Genomic DNA, 27,315 nt, shown 5'->3' with positions numbered 1-27,315 from the left:
TGCACCAAAAAAAGTAACCTGCCTGGTGTTAGTAGGCAGGGAGTTCCAAAGTGAGGGAGCCACCACACCAAAAGATCCATTTATGACAAAAATTATGTGGCACCTGCAATACTGCAGACCCACAAATTGAAGTGGTCAAGCGGGAATATATGAGGTAAGGTGATCTCGCAAATAAGCTGCTCTCAAGTTCTTAAGGGCTTTATATGCGAATAGTAATACCTTGACATTCCATGGACTTTTTTTGGGGTGGAGGCACTGTTTGTTGCTTGTACTGCATGCATTTATATATATTCTTGACCACCTAGCAGAGTTTCCAGAGTGGTGGTTTATTGCATATTCCGCTTGATAGGTTTGTGCAGAAGTTATATGACATGACCAGTTTAGTGGCTCTTATCCTTCACTTTCCAGTGTGGTTTTCCATTGCTTTTTAATTACCAAGCGCTTTGTGGTCAGAAAAGTGTACCAGAAATTGCAGGATAACAACCAAATAGCTTTTCTGGAAGCACCCCAAGTTTTACCTTCCAAGGTTCACCTTGCTTAAATCTCTCAATATCATGCATTGTTATCATGCCAGCCAACAATTTTAACTCCTCTGCAGACCAGTAAATGCTATGAAATGCTATGAAATCTTGATGCAATATGCTCTGACCATTTGCTTCCTTGACCAGATCCTTCTTTCCCCATGCGTCACGACTCTTGGGTCTACACAGCATTTGCACAGACTTTGCAGACTTCTGCGTGGATATTTTCTTTTCCTAGGGAGCTGAAAAATATAATTTGTCCGGGGTAAGGTTCTCTCTTCACTTGTGTTACACATTTTTTTGGTGGGGTTGGGGGGGAAGGGCCTAAGGGGTTATGTTGTTGCAGTTCCACAGGCGCCAGCGCACTGGCACGCCACAGGTGATCTCGGAGCGAATGTTGTTTAAAGCGTCCGTCCCACGGCTTCACAAATGTGCTCTGACCAGAGGATGTTTTTTTAAACTTCAAAGGGCTTTTCAGGCTGGCTCCGAGCCTCCCAGACTGAGTCCGCAGTTGTTGGGGATTTTTTTCTTCTCCTCAGCTCTCTCAGTGTGTTGAATTGTGTGTGATTTTTGGGTGTGGGGCGGGGGGATGTGGTGTATTTTGTTCAATCAGCCTTGACCCTAGCCACCCCACCCCAGTCAGATGAATTTGTAAACACAAACAGTATATCACAGGGACATGGTTTATGTACCACTTTAATTTTGTTCTGAAACTTTCCATATATATATATATACATACACACACACACACACACACACACACACACACATTAAAAGGAAGAGCAATTTGCAAATAAAATAAATGAGGAGAGGAAAGCTGGGGGCTGGGGGGGAGAAGTACAGAAGAGCCTTTTCACTTGCCACCATATTAAGAGTTCTTTTCTGATGCTGGAGATGAAGCAGGAGAGTTCTCTGCCAGGTATCGCAGGAGGAAATTGGGATATTCCTGCTTTAGCTGTGTTAACGTTTTGATTTAGATCCTTTCGTCAGAATTTAATCTCCTGCCAGATTCAAACCTACTGGCAGGTAGTAAAATGAGAAAGCAGTTTTGTTGTTCTCTACTCTCTTTCCTGGATCTCCCTAAAACAGTTGCATCTGTGTCTGTGTATGGGGTTGTTGCCTCCATTATTGGTCCCACCCAAGACCGGTCCAACTGAAATTGGTGGACATGACAAACATGGGCGCACCACTTCCAGTGGATCTACACTGATTGGAACTTGGTTAGCTACAGTTTCTTCAATACTGGAAACCACAGGGGTGGTGGGAAGAGTGCTCTTGTACATAGCTTGGGCATACTGTACTTCGTTGTCACTTGAGACTCAGGGAGCCTCAGTGGCACAGAGTGCCTACCATCAGCTTTGGCTGGTGGCCCAGCTGCACCCCCTAGCTGGACAGGGGCAGCCTAATTCCTGTTGTCTATGCTCTAAAAACCTCCAGGTGGTATATGTGGGGCTGCCTCTGAAGACAGTTTGGAAATATCATCTGGTGCAGAATTTCACAGCCAGGTTGCTTATTGGCGCAAGATGGTTTGAGCATATTATACTGATCCTGGCCCAACTGCACTGGCTGCCAATTAGTTTCCGAACTCAATTCAAAGTCTGGTTTTGACCTAAACGGTCTTAAATGGCTCAGGACTGCAGTACCTCAAGGATTGCCTCTCCCCATATGAACTGACTCAGAACCTGCAACAATCATCTGAGGCCCTTTTTCACGTGCCTCCTCCACATGATATCTGTCAGGTGGCCTTTTCTGTGGTGGCTCCCCATTTGTGGTATGCTCTTTCCAGGGAGGCTTGCCTGGCACCTTCATTATACATCTTTAGGCACCAGGCGAAAACATTCCTCTTCAACTTGGTCTTTGGCTGATCAACATTCTGTGTCCTTTTAAATGTGTTTGTGGAAGCGGGGGTGGGGTTATAGGTTTGTTTTGTTCTTGTTTTTATCATGTATTTTTTGTTTTTATGCTGTGAACAGCCCTGAGATCTTTGGATGAAGGGTGGTATATTACATAATTAAAAATATATATGAAAACATCATTGGAACATCGCTATACCCTATGTACTTCTGTTCCCCCATGATTCCCCCATGGAAACAGCAGGAAAGAACCGTATGCTGGTATTTTGTCCCATGATTTTCCAGGTTAAAGGAACTGCAAACAGATTTCCTCTGGAATCAAATAACAAAGAAATGCATGTTAAACGTGTGCTATATTCCATTAGTTTCCCAGAAATGGCTTTTATGTCACATGAAGGCTCAATTATAATGTGGAAATTAACAGTTAGGGAAATGGAATACACTGAACTGTGGGGAAGCCAAATTTACTGACAAAGAATTCTCACACATAATGTCTGTGTAACACTTGAAAACCACATGAAGAAATTTGAAAGTTGTCACAGTATTGAGACAAGTCGATGAAGAAGCCATATACAGTGGTGCCTCGCAAGACGAAATTAATTCGTTCAGCGAGTTTTTTCGTCTAGCGAATTTTTCGTCTTGCGAAGCACGAAATCCCATAGGAATGCATTGAAATTCAATTAATGCGTTCCTATGGTCAAAAAAAGTCCAAACAAAGCCACATTTGGTACAACAAGAGTTTATTAAGTGCTCTTTAAAGTCACACATACTGTAAAGAGCATTTCAAAAATTGAAGGAACAATAAATTAAGTTTCTAAACATGACAGAAAAACATTTAAAAATCAACCAATGTACAGTACATTTTCTAAGACTCTGGGGGACAACTCGAAGAAGGTTCCTCTTCCACTCTTTGCTTCTTGCTGAAGAACCCCCTCCTCAACTGTTCCCCCAGCCACCCACCACACAGAAATTCAAATCCAGAATTTTTTTTAAAAAAACAGCAGAGTGGCCCAATGGTCACAGAAAATCATAAAAATTCAGAAAAAAACCACACAAGCTTCCAGATTCTTGCAAACCCCTCCTCAACTGTTCCCCCAGCCACCCACCACACAGAAATTCAAATCCAGAAATTTTTTTAAAAAACAGCAGAGTGGCCCAATGGTCACAGAAAATCATAAAAATGCAGAAAAAAACACACAAGCTTCCAGATTCTTGCAAACCCCTCCCCAACACCAAGTCCTTGAATTCCAAACACCCCAACCCAAAATCCAAAACCCCCCAAAAAAGTTTTAAAAGTTTAACTACCACACTACCTCGAAGTCAAGTCGCAACTGTATTAACGGTGTTAAGAAAAAGAAAACAAACTTGCAAGACGTTTTCATTTTTCATCTTGCAAAGCAAGCCCATAGGGAAATTCGCCTTGCGAAGCAGCTCAAAAAACGGAAAACCTTTTCGTCTAGCGAGTTTTCCATCTTGCGAGGCATTCGTCTTGCGGGGCACTACTGTAGGCCTGTGAAAGTGAAGTCAATTAGTGAGACTGAGTGAACATTATTCCATCATGCTTAATAGTGCTATGATTAAGTAGCAGGAAATATTCCATCATTAGTCTTCATTTCCTCCTCTTGAATACCCCCCCATGACTTTTTCAAGAAGGAGCTCCTTTGTAGGGATTTTCTTTTTTTCATGGTGTCAGCGAAGTGGTGCATTTTTGTTGTTGAAAGTTTAAAGAGAATTTGTGAAGGAGTTTCAGAGTGAATTGAGAATGTGGGGAGAAGGGAAAGACAGGACTTCCCCCCTCTGCTTCAGAGATTCCCATCCTCCTCTGCTTCTTGCTACCATATTTTATATTATAATGAATTCTGGCTTTTTATATTTCTATTATAATGAACTTTGCCTTTTTATATATTTCTAATATTGTGTGTATTTGGGCATGCACACATATTCCTGAAGTCTTATTTTCTGGATGCCATCTCATAATTTTGGTCCCCTTCCACTGAACTATTGGTCTGGTACTTTGCTTTTCTGATGAGAAATCAGGGTTCGATCACTTTGATCTGTAGAACTTTCGCTTCTACAAGTTCCAGGCGATGTCCATTCTGTGTTTTCTAAGGGGTCATTACACAAGTGTGGCGGCATCTGCATTTTGGACCTCACAGCCTGTTGGCGTTTTGCAGGCACCATCACTTTACTCTTCTGCGTACATGCTCAGAACTACCGTGTACAGTTCTGGTCCCCTCACCTCAAAAAGGATACAGTACTGTGGAATTGGAAAAGGTTCAGAAAAGGGCATCCAAAATAGCATGGGGATGGAGCAAGAGCCCCTATGAAGAAAAATAGCAGCATTTGGGACGTCAGTCTAGAGAAAAGGCGACTAAGAGGCAACATGACAGACCGTTATAACATTGTGCGTGGCATGGAAAAAGTGGATAGAGAAAAGCTAATTTTCCCCTCTCGTAGCACCAGAACCCATGGACATCCCGTGAAGCTGAATGCTGGAAGATTCAGGGCAGACCTAAGAGAGTACTTCTTCACACAGTGCATAGTATACCCTGTATACCTGAAGGAACACCTCTACCCCATCGTTCAACCTGGACACTGAGCTGGAGCTCAGAGGGCCTTCTGGCTGTTCCTCACTGCGAGAAGTGGAACTTCAGGGAACCAGATCGAAGGCCTTTTTGGTAGTCACCCCCCCCATGGAATGTCCTCCTGCCAGATGTCAAAGAGTTAATCTATATAATTTTTTCATAGACATCTGTTTCGAGAAGCTTTTACTGTTTGACATTGTTGTTGTTTGTTATAGTTAAACTATAGAACTTACTCCGACAGGAAGCAGGAATGGCCACCAACTTGGATGGCTCTAAAAGGAGGTTAGACAAATTCATGGAGGGAGAGGGTTATTGGTGGCTACCAGCGATGATAAAGGCTATGCTCTGTCTCTACAGTTGAAGGCTGTGATGCTTCTGAATGCTAGTTCCTGGAAACCGCAGGAGGAGAAAGTGATCTAGTGCTCAGATCCTGCTCTCTGGTTTCCCACAGGCATCTGGATGGCCACTGTGGAAGCAGGATGCTGGACTGGACTAGATGGGCCACTGTCTATGCTGACTGGCCTCAGCTCTCTGGGATTTGCCAACCCTTTGTGGAGACGCTGAGGCCTGAACCTAAGCTGTGGCCCTTTGAGGATTTCCTCTGCAGTAGCCAGACAGCTGAGATGTGCCAGTGGAAGAGCCACCTATTTTTGTGGAGTGGATAAGCTTTAAAGGGCACCCTTTTAAAATAAATAAATAAATCCGCCAAATGACCTTCTTCAGAAGTCTATTCTTGGGAGTGGCAGGCATATCTCTGTGTGTGCCTTAAGTGAAATGCATGTCAAAATGTTTACAAAAGAATTCAAGTGGAGGCTTTTGGGGGGAGTTGGGAATGTTAGCCTTTTGTCAAGATGGGCTTTGTGATGGAAAGTCTTTCTCTAATGAGAGCGAATTTAATGCCTCCTGTGTGGGCAGGGGCCTCTTTGCATTGTCCAAAGCTTCAGAAGTGAAGGAGAGGTTTTCAGCTTAATGAGCATCTTAACTCTGGCCTTCTCCAAGGCACGCAAAATGTCACCCTGGTGAGTGAGCCTGAGAGGCGGAAGTGGCTATCAGGAAAGCCTGTGATGGACATGGGCAAACTCTTGGGTCTGCTGCCCCCTTTTCATTTCCTGCTCAGAAAAGGGCGCTGCAGCAGCAGTAGTTGATAATTAGTTGAAGTGAGCAATGAAGAGGAGTTGTTGTGTTGGCTGATCGGCTGTGTTGTCAGCCTGTCTGGATTTTGTACCTCTATTTATGATTATTTACAAGTGGCATTATAAAGCCTTATAAGGATCTGGTACGTCAAGGACTGTCTCTCCCCACATGAACCATTGTTTATCATGTGAGGTTCTTCCCCATGTACCCCCTTCTGAGGGAGGCACAGAGACTGGTAACCCGAGAATGAGCCTTTTCAGCGGTGGCTCCCCATTTCCGAAAAGCTCCCCACAGAGAAGCTTTTCTCTGGTGCTGTCACTACCTGTTTTTAGGTATTGGGCAGCACCATTTTTATTCAGTCAGGCGTTCTGACCTTATCTTTTTAGTGGGGTCAGGCTGAATATTTGTTGTTTTTAATAGTATGAGTCCATCTTTCTGAAAAAAGCAGCACATAAAAAATTATTATAAATATGCCACCGCTCCTCCAAGGTGATGTACATGGCTCCCTCGCACTTTTTCGTTACAACAACTCTGTGAGGTAGGTTAGGCTGAGAGACAGTGACCAGCTCAAGGCTTGGGTGGGTATTTGAACCCTGGCCTCTCCCAGTTCCTTGTCCGGCTCCCTAACCACTGCACCATCATGGTGGCGCTCTCCCTTGCCATCTGCTTTCCTCTTCAACTTTGAAAGCCTATTCCTCCCTTCTCTCCTTTTTACATCCTCTGTATTATTTAAAGCTTAAGAGAATTAAGACAATTTCCTTCTGTCTGTAAAGGAGTTAATAGCATCTTTAGGCACTTTAAAATACATTAATAAAGACAACTCCTCTGATGAATATTGGATTATAGGGATGGGTTTATTCCAAGCGCTGTGTGGTTTTCAAAGGGCTCAGCCAATCTGGCTACAATAATCGTAGCTGTTGGTCTTTGCGTGTCGTCTGCTTCTCCTCCCCCTCCCAAGTTTTCCCCCTCCCCGTGAAGATTAAGACAGATCTCTTTGCTTCACCCTGCCAGGAAATTCTCCCCCACCCCCAGGCCCAGCTCTGTATATTTTGCCAGATTTGGATGCCTTCCCTCTTTAACATGAGCATCTTGAGCTATGATCCTGCCGTATGCAACTTGCTGTTAATCCAAGCCCGGTGTTGACCAGGGGTGGTGAACTATTGGACTTCAAGAAGCTGCTGGGCTCTTGCTCCCATCAGCCCCACCCAGTAAGGCCAACAGTCTAGGATGATGGGAGTTGCAGTCCAACAGCCACTGGAGGGCCACAAGTTCCCCACCCCTGATGCAGAGAGACTGAGGGGCATGATTTTTCAAAAAAAATATTTTCAGGAGGGGAAATGTTGCAGAGCATCTGCATTGCATGCTGGAGGTTCCAGCACCTCCAGGCAGAGCTGAGAAAGAATCAGCTCTGGGGTCCCCCCCCAGGGAAGGAAAATAGCCCAGGTGTGGTGGAAGGATGACATTGCCGTTTTGTATTATAAAATACACACACATCTGCCTCGTCATTTGTGGAGGGGCTGTTGCTCACAGGCAGAACATTTGACTTACATGCAGAAATTTCCCAGGTTCAGTTCCTGGCATCTCCAGGTAGAGATTATTGCCTGAAACCCCGGAGAGCTGCTGCCAGTCAGTGTAGACAATACTGAATCAGATGGCTCAATGGTCTGATTCCGTATAATGCAGCTTCCTGTGTTCCTATGATAAGCTAAGGCTTAGGGTGGAAGCACAGAGCAGAAATTAGTTTTCTTTGACTAATGGCACACAGTTTAGTAGAAAGAGAGAGAGAGAGAGAGAGAGAGAGTGAGTGTGTGTGTCTCTGTTGGTTCTTAAATGTTTTAAGTATGTGCATCCTCAAGCCAGGAAATTTTGAGTCTTGCATTGTCAAATGCTATTTGGCTTCCATTTCCCTGTGTGTGCGCTTGCACACACGTTAAAAAAAGAGGACTTTTAAAGTGCAGAAATTAGAGATGACATAGAAGGGATGGGGCCTTTGTCCTGCCCAGACCCTTTATTTTTGACAGTTTTGGCCAAAAGTTCCTTTAGTTGTATGGAACAAGCAGTTGTTTTGCCCCTGAGAGAGTGATCCCCCCCCCATCTATTTTTCACAAAGGGTTTGCAGCACAGCTGCCCAAATGTTTTGTGTTATTGCTTATTAGTGAAAATTTTCCCCAATAAGAGCAAATCATTATTGCTCCCTTGTTACTTGAGATGTAATATCCTTTTCATGTTGTTTTGGCACAGGCACTTTTGAGATATTTATCAGGTGTGTGTATCCATATTGCTGCTGTTGTTGTTTTCGTCGCAGTTATGTAAAAGGTAGTTTTAGTCTTGTTCCCCCTGATAAGTATAGAATTAGTTCTCTCTTTTGAATTGCATCCAAGTTTTATAAAGTGAGCCTGAAGACTAGGGCTTTCTGGTAAATATCCTCATCCCCTCCTCCTGCTAAAGTTGGATCTGACTTTTGTTATCATTACAGTTGGTGCATTTGGCAGTGTGCATTTTTAATAATTAAGAGATAAAACTTGTCTTTTTCTTTGGCATCCAGTATGTCTGGCATTCTCTCGTTTTGTTTGCTGGAGTTTCCTTTTCATTCTTTTTCCAACAGAGAGCTTGTGCAATGCTCTTTTCACAACGAAGGGTTGGCAGATTTCACTCATCACTCTTTTTCTTTTTTGAGACCTGGAATAGAATTCAGATATTTTAGTCCTTTCCTCCCTCTCCCCACCTCATGATGTTGCAGTCGCCTCCTAGGTTATTTTGAGATAATTCAGTTATTTGGGGGGGGGGGTTACATTAGGTGCTATAACAGCAACACAACATTTTCTGTTTACTTGTGGCTTTTGTGGAGCTGAGGCAATTTTATGTTTGAAAGTTTTTCTCCAACATGCTTTGGATGTCAAAGCTCTCTAGGGGATTTTTTCAGATGGCTGATAACAGATAAACTTCACGTTCAGAGTTGAACAACTGCAAGAGAAAGTGTTCGGTTGCTTTTTTTTTAAATATTCACAATGCCTTTAATTTGTTTGGACTCTGGTGTGTTTGTTTTGTGTGTGTGTGTGTGAGAGAGAGAGAGAGAGAGAGAGAGAGAGAGAGAGAGAGCAAGAGAGAGCGCAACAGAGCCATGCTTGCCTGACTTCTGCCTCTGGTTTGACTGCAAGGCTAGGAAAAATTTTTCCCGCCTGAGGGATGCATTTTCTTATGAGAAGTGGACCAGAAGTAGGAGGAGCAGTAGACATGACACTTAACCTCTGCACAATTGTCTGCACATGCTCAGTTTCTTCTTGCAAGCTTTCCGTGGGCCACTGAGAGGACAGAGTGCAGGTTTTATTGCAGGTGTATTCTGCATTGCGGTTAACACAATGGCTTCAGTCGCACAGCAGTTCATCCAGTTTTCCTAACTGTTAATTTCCGCATTATATTTGAGCTTTCAAATGACATAAAAGCCACTTCTGGAAATATAGCTGAATATAGCACAAATTTAGTTTTCATTTCTGTATTATTTGCAAATGCTTCCCCCCTCCCCCAGAAGCCAATAACATTGAAATGACCAATTTTAGTTACTTTATACAGTGGTATACATACGCTTCAGATTACAGACTCCGCTAACCCAGAAATAGTGCTTCAGGTTAAGAACTTTGCTTCAGGATGAGAACAAAAATCGTGCTCCGGCGGCGCGGTGGCAACGGGAGGCCCCATTAGCTAAAGTGGTGCTTCAGGTTAAGAACAATTTCAGGTTAAGAACGGACCTCCGGAACGAATTAAGTACTTAACCCGAGGTACCACGGCAGTGTATTTCACTGAAGGATGCTTTAGTGCCCCAATGGATTTGTTATTGTGTACTTTAATCGTGTGGTTTTTTTTATAGCCGTAAACAGCTTAGAAACTATTTTGGCATGTAAGTAGTTAATAATAATAATAATAATAATAATAATAATAATAATAATAATAGAAACTGCAATCAAAGGCTTTGCCACGTGGAAACCATTTTAAGTGTACTTTGTATAGCAAGTCATCTTGATGAACGTGTTCCTTTGCAACGCTGAAAAATTCTTCCACCGAGGCGTCTGCTTTTCAGTGTTATACACCCTTATTCCCCCTGCTCTGTGTATGTATATGTCACTTTTTATGTAAAGTTTTAAAACATTATTTATGCAAAATGAATTGTGAGCCAGGTTTTCGCATGCTATAAATACCTTAAGTTCAGAGTCATGCCGTGTTCAGCGTGATCAGCAACAGAATGTCCTGAGGAAAAGTTAAACAATTTGACAAAGACAGAGTCCCCTGTTCCCAGAGAATAGGGTAGATTTTCTGGGAAGAGCAGAACCCAGGAGCACAATTGCACAACCGTTAATGAGTAGCTTTCGTTTGTCTGAATTACTCCCTTGGCTATGGGGGAATTGTTCCCTGGCTCAGTGGCAGAGCATGCAGCATGCAGAAGGTCCCATGTTCAATCCCGAGCATCTCCTGGTAAGGCTAGAGTGTACCCTGTCTGAAACCCTGGAGAGCCATGGCCAGTGTCGTGACCTTGAAGGACCAATATTCTGACTCCCTATAAGGCAGCCTCTTTTGTTCCTGTGCTTCAGTGGTACATCTCATAATAGTAAGGATTTCTGCTGCAAGTCAAGAAAGCTTGCTGAACCAGCTTTGTGATTGCTAAGTCATGTATGAGAAATCCCACGCCCACTTTCCCTAAAAAGTCCAGAAGAAATGGGGGGGGGGGGAGAAATAGCCAACCCTAGTGGTTTTACATGGATGCCGATTTGCAACCAGCACTACGCGCAATGCAAATGCATGGAAAGGATGCAGAAATGCCAGACTTGTGGTGCTCTTTCCGCTGCTCAGAGCAATGGGCATTGTGAGAAATTAAAATGGTGGCTCAGACCCAACTACCTGGTGCTGATGGCAAGATTGGTTACCTCCAAGTAAGCCTGGAGGTAGGGGGCATCACCTGCACAGGAGGGATCCCGTTACTACAGAGGCCAAACAGATGCTTGTGAGAAGCCCAGAAACAGGACCTGAGCACAACAGCTTCACTTTTCCCACACTGCCTCTAAGGTTGGAGACTATACATGGCTATTGTGACTAGCGGCCCTTGGAAGCCTTGCCCTCCACCTGCTCAAGATCCTTGCCTAAGATTGGCAAGTGTGGCCAGTAATTACTTAGATTTTCTGAATCTGGGGAAGGTTTCTTGAGGAGTGGTTTTACCACTGCCTCCTTCAAGCAAAACTTTTTGCAAAAGTTGAATTTTAAAGTGGCCCAGCTTGGTGCCATCAACACGCCTTCTGGTGTGCTTTTAACCAAAGGGAGAAATGGAGTCCGTGCATTATACGGTTTGGCCCTTAGATATACATGTGCTAAAAGCAATACGAGTGGTCCAAAGCACACTATTAATGCCACCACTCTTGCTGATGTGTCAGTGATTAAAAGTGTGCTTAAGGAATCTGGCTGCGATCCGAAGCTCCACAAGGCTTCTGACGCACACACGGCCCGTCAGCTGCCCCCGTCGCTCCAGATGGAGAAAATCGGAAAGCATCTCCTTGTAAGAAGTTCCTGATGTGCACTGGAGCCCTCGCATGAATGCAGAAACCGCTGGATTATGGCAACCGAGAGTATGTGCAAACAGGGAGAGGGAGAGAAATTTCTGGCTCCCAGATCAAAAACTCTTGCTCCGTTCGAGAAATAGGCTATAAGAGTTTTGGTCCTCATTAAGCTTACATAGAAATATGTAACGCATATTTCAGACATGGCAAAAATAGAACACACCCCCACCGCCTTTTGGTAGAGTACTAAAGATTTTAATATGTTTAAGCCTTTACTATTCAAGCAAGCGGTTTCCATGTGGAATGTAACTTAAGAACACCCAAGTTTTAAACTTCCTCTTCTCAGAATTTATGGAAGCCTCAGAAACTCCCCCACTTTTTCTTCTATACATGTCAAGATCTGTTTCAAGCTTTATTTCTTTTTTTAAAGCAAATTTAAAAGCATATCCCCAGTACTTTTCACAGCTTGATTTAATGTAGCTACCATGTGTCTTGAATACAATTCTAACTTCTGAAACCAATATTTCTTCAGAGAGCAGTAAAGTTGTTTCTTCATGACACCAATATGTAGCTTTCTTGCCAAGAGGTATATTCTAGGATTTATTAGACTCTCCACTGCCCTCCTGCTTCCAGCTCTCCCCTCCCCACCCCCGTCCAAACAACCTAGATTTTAGCTGCTAGTAAAGTAAACATGTTCAAAAACTGCATTTAGCTTCATGCAGGGCAGATACAAAATAAAAATCCTCCAAGGGTGTGTTGCAGCTAAAAGATTCACAACTCTTTCCGGGGGTTTTATTTTTAAAGTAGGCATTTCTCATGTATTTGTTGCATAAACCATTAAATGCTTCAGGCTTGGGTTTGTGGGTTTATATCTGTCTGTCTATCATACAGTAGCAAATGCATTTCTGTGAAAAAAAGGAATATCCTTCCTCGGTAGGATTTTTGTGCGTTTGCCTTTAGTATGGTATGAGGGGTAGTGCTGTAGTGTTCAGGATAAGATTTTAGGGAACATGTTCATGCCTTTCTTTGCATTCCCCTTCACTGTTTTTGTGGGGGAGGGGGAAGTGCTGTGATGATGGCTTCTTCCTCTTTCTTTTCTTTAATATATATATTTATATATTAGTGCATAGTGCAAGATTTCCTTGGCCATTGAAAGATTTAGTTGAAAACCACCCATAGGCTTGCTTTTGCATTCATCTAGCGACAAATGCCTATTTAAATAAATAACTAATATGTTCTACAGATGTTATTGTCAGGGTTGCACCATGAATTTGCACAGCCCTACCTCCTTTTGGGCACCCCAGTCCTCCTTTCACTTCCTAACTTGCAAGAACGGTACTTTTCTACATTGTCAGAACCAGGGAAACTTTGGTTTCAGCAAACTATGGATTTCCTCCAGACAAGTTTCAGAAACCATGGGTGGTGCTTGACTAAGCCATACCTGAAGCAGACCCACTGAAACCAATGAATCTATAGTCTGGACTGGGTTTCCAGTTCTGATTTGAAACCAGACCATGGTATGCCGTTCCTACAGTTTGCCCAGCTTGCACATGGCAAACTATGGTTATGGGTGGCCATTTAACCCTGGTTGTAGCTCTGTGAGGGGAATAGGAGTCTCCTAACACTGCTTGACACCTTTAACAAACTGCAACTCCCAGAATTCGTTGAGGGAAGCCATGGCTGTTTAAAGTGGTACGATAGTGCTTTAAGTGTTCAGTGCAGATGGGGCCTTGGTGATGAATTGCTTGGAGGTTTTTTGGGTGGTGTGTGAGTGGCTACTCTATGGGGCTCCAGGTGATGGAGCCTGGGGTTTAAGTAAAAACCAAAGTAGGTCCCAAACTCTGAAGCCTACCATGGGTACTCAGGGTTTTTGTTGCATTTCCATGTTAATTAAATATTTCTGGTACTTTAAAAAAAAGAAAGCAAGGCGAAGCAAGATCTGTCCCTATATGTAGCAGCAAACTTTCAAGAAGTGGGGAAAATATGCTGGAACATATTTGATATTCATATGATCAGACTTAAAGGACCAATACAAAATACTGAGAGAAGCAGATGATCACGGGGGAAAATGACATCCCAGCCCTTGCAAATCCTTTATTCTCTCCGAGATCTGAGCCTCTCTCTTGAAGAGGGGAAGAGTCTTTGTGCCCAAGAGAAAACGTTCCCCAAAAAAATGAAGGTGCTGAAATTGCAATCTTTCACACGGCAGAAAATTTGTGAGTGAATTTTAAGGGCTTCTCAAATGTTCAAGGACAGTAAGTTTGTTGGCCTGCATGAACTGGAGAGAGAGTGGCATTTTTGGATTATTGAGCAATGCTGCCTAGCTAATTTCACTGTATCAATCAGTGAAGGCTAGTTCATTTGGGCAGGTGGGTCTGCCCTCAACCAGCCACTACCTGCAGGCCTTCTTACATGCATCTAGTCCAAGGGATGCTCAGTCTAGTTGGTGGCTTCCTTGGCATCAGTGTTGCCCTTGTAGTCTCAACAAGGAAGATGAGGACAATTCTATTATTATTACAGTTGTACCTCTGGTTATGTACTTACCATATTTTTCGCCCTATAGGACGCACCGTCCCATAAGGCGCACCTAGTTTTTTGGGGGGAATTAAATTATTTCCCCCCCAGGCGCGGGGCTGGGGCGGGGGAAGCCCGAGCTTCCCCCGACCCCAGCCCCCAGAACAGGCAACTCTCCGCAAGCCATGGGAGCCCAGCGCCGGGCTCCCACGCCTTGCGGAGAGCTGCGCGAAGCCTGGAGAGCGATAGGGGTCTCTCCAGGCTTCAGTGAAAGCCTTCATTCGCCCCATAGGACACACACACATTTCCCCTTCATTTTTGGAGGGGAAAATGTGTGTCCTATAGGGCGAAAAATACGGTAATTCGTTCCGGAAGTCCGTTCTTAACCTGAAACTGTTCTTAACCTGAAGCACTACTTTAGATAACGGGGCCTCCCGCTGCTGCTGCTGCGCCGCCGTGCAATTTCTGTTCTCATCCTGAAGCAAAGTTCTTAGCCGAGGTACTATTTCTGGGTTAGCGGAGTCTGTAACCTGAAGCGTATGTAACCTGAAGCGTATGTAACCCGAGGTACCACATCATCATCATCATTATTATTATTAGGAATGAATTATTATTTGTTCCCTCCAAGGACTCGGAGTGTGTGGTGTTGGGGGTAGAGCTGTTTGCTCCCCGCATGCCTGTTCAGTTTAAGACTGAATGAATGCAATGCCTGAATAGGGCTGTGTTGCAAACTATATTACCCTTCTGTCGTCTTGATAAATCTCTTTGTACATGTTCTGGTGCTAACCCAGATTCTCAGCTCGATGCCTTATTTTCTACAGGCCCTTTTCACCACCGCATTGGCGAGCCCATTGTGAAAAGCAAAATGGTAAAAATAATTGCTTGTCATTGGCCGTGACCTGTATGGTATCTGATATCACAATGGATCAAAACGCTTTCCTCTTTTTTTATATACGGAGGTCTCTTGACTGGTCTGTCTTCACTCAGGGCACCAGCACCTACAAACTTTTGCCTGGGTTCAAACTTCATGCGTGCCTGAATCTCTTTACCTAGAGTTGGAAAGTAAATGACATTTGTTTTCAACAAATGTTATCACTAACTGTAGAAACTTTTGCAATTGTTGAAATACTTTTGCCCTAACATCTGTATCTAAGTCACAATGCTACTTTAGAATGCTATTTCATGTTTCTTTTCTTACATGCTTGAATTTATGCTCTGCCTTTCCATAAATAAATCTTTTATTTAGCATTTCTCCTTCCCACCTCCCCTGGGAGCATTCAGAAACGCTGACACCAAAAGCCTCCTGCCACTCGGCTGTGTGTTACTTTTGATTTGATACAGCGAAGGATTAAGCAGTAGTTTGGGGAACCACCTGGAGTACCTAAGGAGGGTATACCCTACAGCAGTATCAGTTTTACTCCTGTCAGATCCGTAGGAATCTTTGGTTGCATTGTAGTAAGGAGAGGTAAGCTTGCATCAGATAGCCTGGTGTCTGTTACCCTGTCAGTGTGATGTAGTGCCTGGAGTGTTTGACTGAGACCTGGGAGACCAGGGTTCAAATCCCCACATAGCCATGAAGCTCATGAGCCGTGAAGATTTGGGGCCACTCACAGTCTTTCACCCTAACCTACCTCACAGGGTTGTTGTGAGGATGAAATGGAGAAGGGATGAGAGAACCATTTCTGCCACCTTGAGCTCCTTGAAGGAAATACGGGATACAAATGCAATGCATATAATAAGTAAATAACTTGCATGTGAAACCTAGCTAACCCCCTTTCCATTCAGGCTCTGAACATAATACTTATATACATACATAATTTTATTTGTATGTCTCTTTTCCACAGTTCAAACCATGCTCAAGGCGGCTTACAACAGAAAAATAATAAATACATAACCACAACATAACAAAGGTAGTCATAAACAATAAAAAACATTTTAAAAATACATAACCAAACAGAACAATTTTCATGTAAATCACAAGATCTAAAATAAAGATACAAAAAAAAACTACCCCTAAGCAATACCCCAGTGCAATATTCTTTTCAGCAACCTCAGCTTTTGAAGCTGGAGTCAGTCCAGGCCCCACCCTCCCAGCTGAGGTGGAAAAAGCTTTGCAAGGCAAACAGGTCTTCCAGGACTCACAGCCAAGATGGTTTGTATCAATGCAAGTTATACTCAGAGTAGGCCCACTGAAACTAATAAGTATGGCTAACTTAGGTCCATCAATTTCAGTAGGTCTACTTTGAAGTACAACTTGTGAGTACATGTGGCTTAACAATCAAAACTCTCTTCACCAGGAGTTCTGGGAATTGTAGATCTGTGATGAGAATAGATGGCTTTCAACATTTCTTAGCACCCTTAAACTGCAGTTCCCAGAATTCTTTGGGGGAAGCCAAGACTGTTTAAAGTGGTCTCATGCTGCTTTAAAGGTATGGTGTGAATGTGACCTTCGTTTCCCAACTTCAGCTTACCAAAGCAGGGAGGGCTCATGTTAAAGTGTGCCACTTCCAACTCAGGTTCATCTGGAAGATGAGAGTATCCATGCAGCAGAAGCCAGACCATTAATTCAGGCCCTGGTAATGTTGAGATTAATCCATGTCTGATTGGCTGAGATTCCGAAGAAGGGAAGGATTGGATTGGTTCCAAAATAGATTACAGGGATGAGGCAGAATGTTCACTATCCAGTGTCTAGTTACCTGCCCAAGTTGGGTCATTGCCCCATCATGGGTAATTGGTGATTGCAAGCTTTTTCCCTTTAGGGAACCTTTACAGAAGGTGTGGGGAATCTTTGGCCCTCCAGATGTTGTTGAACTACAACTCCCATCAGCCTCAGCAAGCACGCCCAGTGGCCAGGGTTGATGGGAATTATTCAGCAATGTCTGGAGGGCTAAAGGTTCCCCACACCTGAAGTAGTGGGTGCCTTCAAGTAGAGGACGGCCTCTGCAAAGTAGGATGTGCGGGCACCCTGCTTGTGGATAAAATGTGAAGTTAAAAGTGGCCCATGTATCCGACTTTATACCTATTTTGGAAGTCAATTCCATTCACTGCTTGTTCTGAAATAAGTGCTGCGTTGCAGTCTTGAATTGGACCTGGAAGCCAACCACTTCCCCAAGCATGAAAGGAGAAGAGCTCTCCGAAAGTTCAGAGTGGGAATCCTCCCGAGATCCAGAGTTCTTCCTTCTTTCTCTTTGCTTCTTCTCGCCGTCTTTAAAAGTCTACTCCTAAGAGAGCAAATCTGTCTTAATTATGGATTCATGCTCTTCCCTGCGCTGCTTCTTTCAAACCTTTCCTTACCCTTGTTCACAAAAGTACGTGGGATTTGAGCCGGTGCCATCCAGGTTGCTATAATTGCTTAATCTAGCTGTCAAGATAGCATGCTTGAATTTGTGTGCAGAATTAATATTATGATTAGGCCCTTGCTTTACAAAGCAGAAAATCTGTCCCTTTCATCGGCCATTATGTTTGAGAGGGAGCTATTGTTCCTTGGGAAGGCAGCTTGGCTGTTGCACTAGAAGATAATCCATTTAGCAGATCACTTTTTAAACAGCTCAACCTCAGGACTCGTGTTGTACCTTTCAGCTCCACTTGGGAAGTTCATTAATTTGCTTGCTTTTGAAGCCGGTCTTTCCATAAATTCTGTATAGATTTTTGTAACAGTTGCAGGTCCTCCTTTTATGCTGGGCGAGTGCTGCTTCCTTCGTGCCCAGATCAATTCTTGTATATGGAGCTCTTAAAACTGTCTCCATTTGAAACTTAATTCTTCCACCTTTCCAGTTTGTGGCTTGTTTCATGTTCGTAGCTGGAAAGGTAGACATTCCTTGTTCTTGTCTAACTGGAAAATGCAGAAGATTGAACCTGGGACTTTCGGGTGTGCAAAGCCTTGTGTCCTGCCACTGAGCTATGACCTCCGTCCATCCCCTCATCTTTTATATGCCTGTTTTAAGGCAAGGGCTCTTCCATGGACCAGGGATGGGCCACCTGTAGTCCTCCACATGGGTTCCAGCTCCCATCAGTCTTGATCAATGGCTTTGTGGATTGGGGTTGATAGGAGTTGGAGCTCGACTGTGTGTGGTGGGCTACAGGTTCCCCATCCCATTTGAGGCTCAACGTGGTGGTGATGAACTCATGGATGTGGCAGATGCTCACATTCTCTGTTGGAGGATGCCATGCAGATTGCTTCCCATGTTGGTGGTGCTCCTTTGCGTGCACTGGGTAGAATTACCAGGTTTTTGTGCCAGCCTTATCTTTTCCACAGCCATGTGAGCTGGGGTGGGATAGAGGATGAAAGGATCCCAGAGGCATCAATTCTTGCAGCTTTAGAGTTCCTGGCCCCAGAGTTTGTTTGTTCTCCCCTCCTCCTAGTTCCTGTGACTCCACCAGTCCTCCTTTCCTTCCCCCCCAGATATTTGAAATTGAAAATGTAACTTGAAACTTGAAGAAGAAGAAAAAGATCAAGAGTCTCTCTCTCTCTCTCTCTCTTTTTAAGCTTCTTATTGGATCAGCAGTTAGAAACTTATCCTGGGCTTGAACTCTTTCTCTCGGTTTAATGGAAGTTGTGCTGCTCAGGAGCAAACATCACAACTCTGTATCCTCCAGGGAAAAGCTTGCTGCTTTTCACATACAAGCAGAACTAAATACTGGACTTTGATGTACTTCATCTGTGTGAGAATATATATATATATATATATATATATATATATCTCCTTCCTATTATTACTTTCAACCTGTTGGCGGGAGGTAGTTTTATGCTACTTAAGTTAGACTTTCTCATGTTGATCTTCTGTGCATTATGAGTGTGTTCAAGAGTGCAGGCAGGCAGAAGGTGGATTGGGATCTACTGGCACCTAGGAAACTGTCTGATACTGAGTCAGACTATTGGTCCATCTGGCTCAATATGGTCTACACTGACTGGCAGCAGCTTTCCAGGATTTCAGACAGCATTATCTTCTAGCCCTGAGATGACAGGGATTGTACCTGGGGCCTTCTACAGCCAAAGCAAGGGCTCAGCTACTTAGCTATGTCCCTTCCCTCAATCTTTTAATAATTTGCAGGTTATCCACAAGGATTCCTAACTCCCAGTTTTACACTGGCAGCACAAGAAACCGTCTCCCTGTGTTTTAATTTATACTGCTGAAATGAAGAAATCAGTGGATTTAAATCTGTTTTTAGTATCATAAAATTCTGTATTTTGTCTTGTTGGATTCCCCCACCCCATGTTATTTTGGACTTGAAGTGTTTTCCACCTCAGAACTATTTGTCAACATTGTCGGGAAAATCCTGAGATAGAGAACCTGAATCAAGTCTGACTTGGCTTGAGTTGGTTATGAGCTGACACACCTCTTGCTTTTGCAAGTGCTGTTTCCGTGCTTAAAACCAGGTTAAAGATAACAAGGGATGAACGTGAAAACCTGCTGGTTGTGCAACGCTGCCACACATCCGAATGGCGACATCAGTGCTGCGGCCTCAGACTCCTTGCCCCATCCCCTCCACCAAGGCCCTTTATAAACTGCACTCCGTTCAGCTTGAAAGGCTGTCTTATCTAATTAGCGCATTAGAAGTGGATGGGCTGCCTCTTGCAAGTTCAGAGCTTCGGCTAATTATGTGTTGAATGTAATTTTAGTTAATGTATTAAAGCTTTGTCCCTGGGCTGTTCTCATTAAGGGAAATCCTAGCTTCTCTTGGTGTGTGTGTGTGTGTGTGTGTGTGTGTGTGGAGGATTTCCTTGCAGACAAGCTGCAATATGTCTGCTCTTCAGTGCTACTATCAGGACAAGACTTAAGGGCAGACGTCCATGGCCTCACTCAGCAGAATGAGTAAGAGGGCCATCAAATTCACCAGAGTCAACTTGCCACATTTTGAGGTAAGTGAAGTAATATGTGTCACCGTCTAAAGCGGAGGGCTGCATAAGGCCATTAAGTCCAGAATCTAAAATTGCTGGCGGCGGGCAGAAAAAAATCACAGTCCAGAACTTTTATTTTAGGAATACAGTTACCGTCTTGCTTAAATAGGCCCAAGGTCCTTATAATCCAGCACTGTTGTTGCCAGCAGCAGCTGGCCAGATGTTTCTGAGTACTAAGAACCTGGTTGTTGAAGATGGTGGACCTTCCCCTGTGGTTTATGGTATTAAGAGGTTGTTGTTTTTGTTTAAATGTATATGCTTCCCTTCATCCGAAGATCTCAGGGCGGCTCACAAGATAAAAACAAAGGATGAAAGCACAAAATAAACGTGGGGTCTCTACTTTGCCACCATACTTAATAGCTGCTGTAGTCTCAAACCGGTTAGGAGTTAAAAAGTTAAAGCCAGCACTTTGAGACTCAAAACTAAGAGTAGCCAGAAACGTAACTGTAAGGCTCAAGGGGTTGTGAACTGAGCAGTTAAGCAGATGGACTGAGGCAACTCACACTTCACGTCACTAGAAGAGGCTGCTTGTTGCCTTGAGATCAGCTGTGCTCTGTGACACCACCACTGAAGGTGGCCAGAGGGCAGAACTGCAGCTACCCACCCAGAATAAGAACATGAGAAGAGCTTGCTGGAACAGACCAGTAGCCCATCTACAGTATTCCAGTGTCTTGTTTTCACAGCAGCCAACCAGGTGCCTGTGAGAAGCCCATTGGAAAAATAAATATTGAACATAATAGCATTTTCTTCTGACATTTCCAGCAACCGGTATTCAGAAGCATTGCTGCCTCCCAACTGTGAAGGCAGAGCATTGCTATCATGGCTAGTAGCCATTGACTGTCTTTCCCTCCATGAATTTGTCTAATGTTCTTTAAAAGCTGTCCAAGTTGGTGGCTATCACTGCCTTCTGTAGAAGCGAGTCCCACAGTTTAACTATGTGCTGTGTGAAGAAGTTCTTTATTTTGTTTGGCCTGAAACTCCCCACATTTAGCTTCATTGAGTACCCATGAGTTTTCTAGCATTAGAAGAGATGGAGAAGAACTTTTCTCTGTCCACTTTCTCCATGCCATGCATAATGTTACAAACATCTGTCACATTGCCTCTCACTTGCCTTTTCTGTTAGCTAAACATTCCCAAATGCTGGAACCTTTCCTCACCAGGGAGTTACTCCATCCCCTCTATGCTCAGGTAATGCAAGAGAGCCACTAGGTTTCTACCTGGCTCTATAAAGTTCCTGACTGGCCTGAATCCTTGGTCTGAGCAACAGTCGGAACTGCTTGTGGGCTGCCCATCCCTGACTCCCTGCACACCACCAGACCTGACACCTGGAAAAGAGGCCTTATTGTGTTGTCTGTGGACAGCTTGCCGTCACCTTATTCCAGCCTTGGGTGTTCTTGCCACCTTCACTGTCTCTGTTTCTTTTCTCTTCCTGATTCTTTTTTTAATGTTGTCTTGACAAACATGAGGCTTTGCAGCCGCAGTTCCTCGCCTTTATTTGTTCTTAATAGGCATTTCTGAAAGTATTGTAGCTGCCCCTGTATTTAATGCAAAGGAATATGCCGTTTGTTGTGAGTCCGGGTTCTGCAATAACAGACTGTGACGGCTCCTGCGGCGCTGTAAGATGAATAGTTTTGCTTTTGGAAAGGGCCGGATGACAAATGCAGGCAGTAATGCCTAGGAACAGAAGCAGAAGGCCTGGATAATGTCTGGGTGAATTAACACCAGGGGAGAAGAAATAATGACTACAGTTCTCCAGGTGTTGTATTGATTGTGCTAGCTAGCTTGGGATGCTGGGCGGGGGGAGTGGCAGTGAGTGTGAGGGCAGGGGTTCCAGAAGAAAGAGGCGGGTGGAGAAGGGTTAAGCACTCCTTCCTACCTGCTGATTTTCCCTTGTAAATTCTATCCTTTCCCTCCCACACCAAAAGGCAGGAAGGGGGTGAAGCATACTTTCCTGCCTGCTGGCTCTCCCTTGCAAATGCCACCTTCCTACCACACCCCTTAGCTGGCTTTAGTATGGGAGAAATAATAAGTAGGAAGGAGTGCTTAACCCTTTTCCACCCGCCTCTTTCTGTTGGCAGTCCCTGCCCTCTCTCATGTAGTGTCCTTAGTTTGCTGGTGCAGTCAGCAGTGTTCTAAGCTAGCTTTGTGTTAGCAGCAAACTGGAAGTTGGAAATTCTGTGTTTATTGATGAACTTGTTGCTCCCTTTGAAATTCTTTCAGTGCTGTTACTTAATTTTAAGCATTCTTATTGGAACAAAGTTTGATACCGTAAGCACTGGTGGTGCTATATTTTTGAATGAGGGATGTGGAATACTAGTTTACATGTTCCATCCTACCTGGGGAGCCCCTCATAAATTTGAGGCCAGTGGATCCACTCTAGAGTGTTGGCTCTAGGCTTTGGACAATTGGGGAAGGCAATTCATCGGACCCTCTCCCTTCCCACTGGCTGCTCCTCCTTGTCATCATTGCCACTTTCTGCTTGCTCGCCATACACAGAGCCAATGGTGTGGCAGGTAGTGGCATCTACTGCTCCACCTACATCAGCACTGTTGTCAAGGGTGTAGTGACAGGAAGGGGGAAAGCAGGTTGCAGTGGTGATGGGGGCTCTTGTCCAGGGGTGTATGGTAAGGTTACCAGATTTTTTTTAATGAATCCGGGGACACTTTTCAACTTCAATGGATTTTGTATGGGGACTGATTTGTAAATCTGGGGACTGTCCCCGGGAAACAGGGATGTCTGGTAACCTTAGCTGTATGGAGCAGGTCCAGGGCACTCTTGTTAGTGGGTGGTGGTGTCAGTCAGACTCCTGCTAGGGTCTGGGCTCTTGGAAGATGCCCAGCAGTGCCAGTCCTGGTGCTGTCCTGGGTCTGTTGCTTACTTTGCTTTGTGCTGTTTTTTTGAGTGTTGTTCAGAGGCTTCCTCCCAGGCAAATGAAATCCCTTCACGTCTCTTGGTTTCTCAGCGCACACATCCTTCTCTAGGAGAAACCAAGCATTGTCTGTGGAGCACCGCAATTTCACCATTTCATTTTTCTCTGTTGAAGAGATATGCTCTTCATCCCTGTCCCACCCCAGCATACTTTGGTGGTCGTATACCATGCTAGTCCTTCTCAGATTAGACCCATGAAGTCAATGGGCATGACTAGCTTAGGTTCATTAATTTCAGTGGACCTGCTTTGAAAAGGACTTACTGTATATGGATGCAACCCTAGAATGCAGAATATCTCTCAGACTTGCTTGCACTCTGATAGGAAGTGCCAATCTGTGGGATATTCTGTTCATCCTCTGGTTTCCTTTTCACCAAGGTTAGAGCACACCATTCTACAGGCAGGTTAGTGGGGAAAACAAGGGGTACCCTTGCTTACTAGCAGTTTCGATGGGATTTCTAATCTTGCTCTGGAGCAAGCAGTGTATGATCAACTTGGCTTGATGCTGCAGGGGACGCTATAATTTACTATAACAATGGTTTTCAACCAGTGCGCCGTGGCACCCTGGGGTGCCTTGAATTATGGTCAAGAGTGCCGTGGGCAGCACTGGCCTCTGTCCCTCTTTCCTTCCCTCCCTCCTCTGATGCCCTTTTGCGTCTCTGCCTCCCAAAGGCTCACACAGCTATTTATTGCAGCAGCCTTGGCTATAAGCTCTGCAGGTGAATGGTGCCTTTGAAGCTGGCTAGGGGGTGCTTCCCTGGCCCCTGTGGGGCAGTGTGAGGAGGCACCTATCTTTGGGGCAGAGACCAGGGGCAGCAGCTGCAGCTGTCCAGAGGACTCCCAAGGAGAGGGGGGAGAAGAGAAGAGACGAGACTGAGGGAACACTCCACAAGGGAGGGTGTTTGAAAAAGGGTGAAAGACTGCCAGCTCTGCAGGCAAGGGGTGACACAACTGGGCTCCTGAGCCCCACAGGGGTGCCGCAGAAAGAATGTAGTTGGTCAAGGGAGCCGTTGGCTCAAAAAGGTTGAAAACCTCTGTACTATAATGATTACTTTACTATATATGCATTGGCCCGCTGGCACAGTGGCGATGGATCACGCATGCTCCATGGTGAGGGATGCATTGGAGGCAGGCAGGCAGGTGGGGTAGGTGGGCAAGGCTTGCAGTGGTGGGACATGCAAGAGATGGCGGGTGAGTGAACTATGCTTCTACCAACAGAGCTGAAGTGAAAGGGGTGGCTCAGTAGTATGGGTAGCATATAAGGTGGAGCAAGCAGGGGAGGTCAAGCAAGAGGGATGGCGGAGTGGTGTGGGTGGGGGGTGGAGCAGCTGAGTGAGCTGGACTTGTGGCAGTAGGGTCAGTTAAGTGAAGGAGTGGTGCAGATGAACTGTGGAAGTTTGATGAGTCAGGGGAGGGGGGCTTTGGCAAGGAGTAAGGCTTTGAGGAGGGAAGCTGGCAAGCAAAGCCAGCAGGGGGGTCAGCTATTAATTGCTCAATATTTTTGCCTGTCTTTCTTAGCGGCAACGTCAAAGCACAATACTTATTTTTCTGTTTTAATCTAATCTATCTCAGATTCCCACCCTATCCATTGATGTGAAATCAGAATGTTTGCAAACATGTTAACATCTCAGAGGGAGCTGGTTAGCAATAAAATGTTGGCAGGCACCTATGCACATAAACTGGCACATGCAACTATTATTTAAATATGTATTCTATTTTATTTTTATTATTTTGGTGATACATATTCTTTTGTTTGCCCATGTGAGAGAGACCACTCTAAGGATGGCAGAAGTGCAAAGGGAACGCAAGGAGGGTCCCTGAGGAAGAAGAGCCAAGGGACATAGAACCCAGAACTGTTGCTGGTTTCTTCTCCTGCCTGTTGAGTTACAGTTGGTTTTCTTCAGCAGTGGTGTTTCAAGAGCGAAACAGGGCTTACTAGTTTTAGCAGAAATTTTGGGGCTGCCGTAGGGGATGATGGCTTTGTTGTTGTTGCATGCACTTTGTGTTTCTTCTGTGATCCTTTTGGGCTACTATACCACACCTTGTATAAGTTACCATAAGCTCAGAAACCTCCAGAAGACTGTAGCCGCTTCTGCGACCAATAGCTACAGGTCCTTGCAGATAGTCCTCCTTTCAATACTGTCACCCAGTGCTGCTTGCTCACTTATCTTCCAGCAGTGCTGGCTTCTTCTGGTAGGAGAAAGGAATAAGGAAGTCACTGGAACTTTATTTTTCTAATGTTTGTAGATCCCAGGCCCTATAACAGAATGCGTAAGTGAGCAGAGGTGTCAGGCAGTGGCGCTCAGTGAGTTGAAAGAAGGCACTCACTACAGTTACCTATTCATGTTGATTCTGACAACTGCCACTGCAGTCACCAGGATGCTTCCAAATGGGCGGTGGAGAGTTCACACTGCTACATGAACCAGATCTAGGGTTCTTAATGTTATGGATTATAATAAAATCATTCTTCCAGTAGCACCTTTAAGACCATGGTCTTAAAGGTGCTACTGGAAGGATTTTTTTTATTTTGACTATGGCAGACCAACACGGCTACCTATCTGTAAATAAAATCATTGTTGTTTCATTTATGTTTGCTGTTTGATTGGGATCTGCCTTAATTCTGAAGAGAGATTACAAAAATGCATGGTATTGAGTACGTACATAATTGCACTTCGGAGAAAATAATTACAATTACAGTATTGCGGTAGTCTCCCCCCCCCCTTGAAAATATTTGCCTATTCAATGCATGCTTATTTACCTGGGGGTAAGTCCCTCTGTACTCTGTAGAACTTGCTTCTGAGTAAATGTGAATAAGATTGGACTGCAAACCTTTTAAAAGCATTAGCTAACTGAATAGCCACAGGGACATCATGTTTATTTAACACTGTTAATTGTTCTTCTGCTTTAATAGTTAATTATAGAATTAATTGTCTAAGGCCGTGGTATCACTGACTGATCTAACCCCTATGGAATTTGATAGGAAATGTAATCATCCTTAACTATGAATTAGAATCTTCTCTTTCTGGCTTCGGCCTCTCACCGTTTCCCCTTTTTAATATTATGAATCTGGCCAGTGCCTGATTTATAGCTGGGTCTTCGACTCCTTGCCTCAAACAAGGGAAGCCTGTTCAAACTTTCTGTGGGTGGGGAGTAGCCTTTTCTTTTGGTCTTGTTACAGCAAACACAGACATCTCCTGGCAGCAGTCACTGCATCAGGTTGCAGCAGGGGAGAAGGGATGCAGGGCCACTCCGTCAGCGCTGCTGAGAGATCAGCAACTTTTTGGTACCTCCTTTTCTTGAATTTTTCTACCCTTCCCCAGCTGGTTAGTAGAAGAATTTGCTGCTAAGACCTTGAACCTGAGTTTGCGTGTTTCCTCCTCCATTCCAGTGCATTTTCCTTTTGTGCTGTGTTTTTAGATTACAATCCCAAGGGCGAGGACTTTCTTTTTTTTGCTAGTAAGTTATTCTCATACTTTTATTGTGCCTTAATGACTAACCAGTTTATTCCATTTAGTTTTACCAACACAGTATGGAAACTTACCACCATGTACTGTCGGAAACCATTTGGATGCTTCTGAAATACCAGTTCCTGGAAATGACAGGAAGGGGGAGAGTGCTCTTGTGCTTGGGGCTTGCTTGTGGGTTTTCCACAGGCATCCGGTTGGCCACTGTGGGGACAGGATGCTGGACTAGAGGGACCATTGGCCCGACACAGCCAGGCTCTTGCATTCTTATGTTAAACTGTCTGGAGGGACTTTAAAGGATGTGTTTGTTTTATATTAAAGACAAAGCCCAAGTCTTACAATGGGAGAGTTTTTTCTCCTGTGCCAACTTCTGTTCTTGAGGGACCTGCATAGTGTGTGTTTCTGCTGTGCCAGGGCAGTAACTTCTTTGCAGCTGAATGGAGCTCCCTCAACCTCTTCTGCTGTTTCGCTTGGGGGGGGGGGAAGAGTCTAGGCTTGCAAACAGCACTGGCATGCCCATAACACCTGCCAGATTTGCATATCATCCTCTCTTGGCTCAAGCCTGCAGTGTGGAGTTGGCACAGGAACTGTGGAGAAGCAGGGTTAGTGTTTTGATTGCACGCCAGAGCTAGATACTGAAATAGGCAGCGGGACCGGATCCAGTAATTGTTGGCCTCAGATCAATGAAAACTGTCGTTAGGCCAGTAAATCGTGTGGTATGTAGGCTTAGTTCTATATATCATCTTCAGACTGGTGTCACCCTGACTCCAGTACGAGAACATTATCAACATATCATCAAGTCTGCCAGGAGCTCTTTTCTTACTTTTTGCCTCTTTGATTTGCATCCGCTCTCTTCTTAAATTTCACATAGGTCAGTTT

The 27,315-nt window shown here is 44.4% G+C and overlaps 1 protein-coding gene across 2 annotated transcripts in view; it reads left to right on the top strand.

Annotated features, from left to right (window-relative positions):
- The window catches only part of NKD1 (NKD inhibitor of WNT signaling pathway 1), a 125,059-nt gene that overhangs the window by 26,360 nt on the left and 71,384 nt on the right, over positions 1 to 27,315 (top strand). The window lies entirely within an intron of this gene.

Source organism: Podarcis pityusensis (assembly GCF_964106645.2).
Source record: "Podarcis pityusensis genome assembly, chromosome: 8".
NCBI classification, from domain to species: Eukaryota; Metazoa; Chordata; class Lepidosauria; order Squamata; family Lacertidae; genus Podarcis; species Podarcis pityusensis.
The sequence above is the reverse complement of the archived record's forward strand: the minus strand, read 5'-3'. Positions and strand labels throughout refer to the sequence as shown.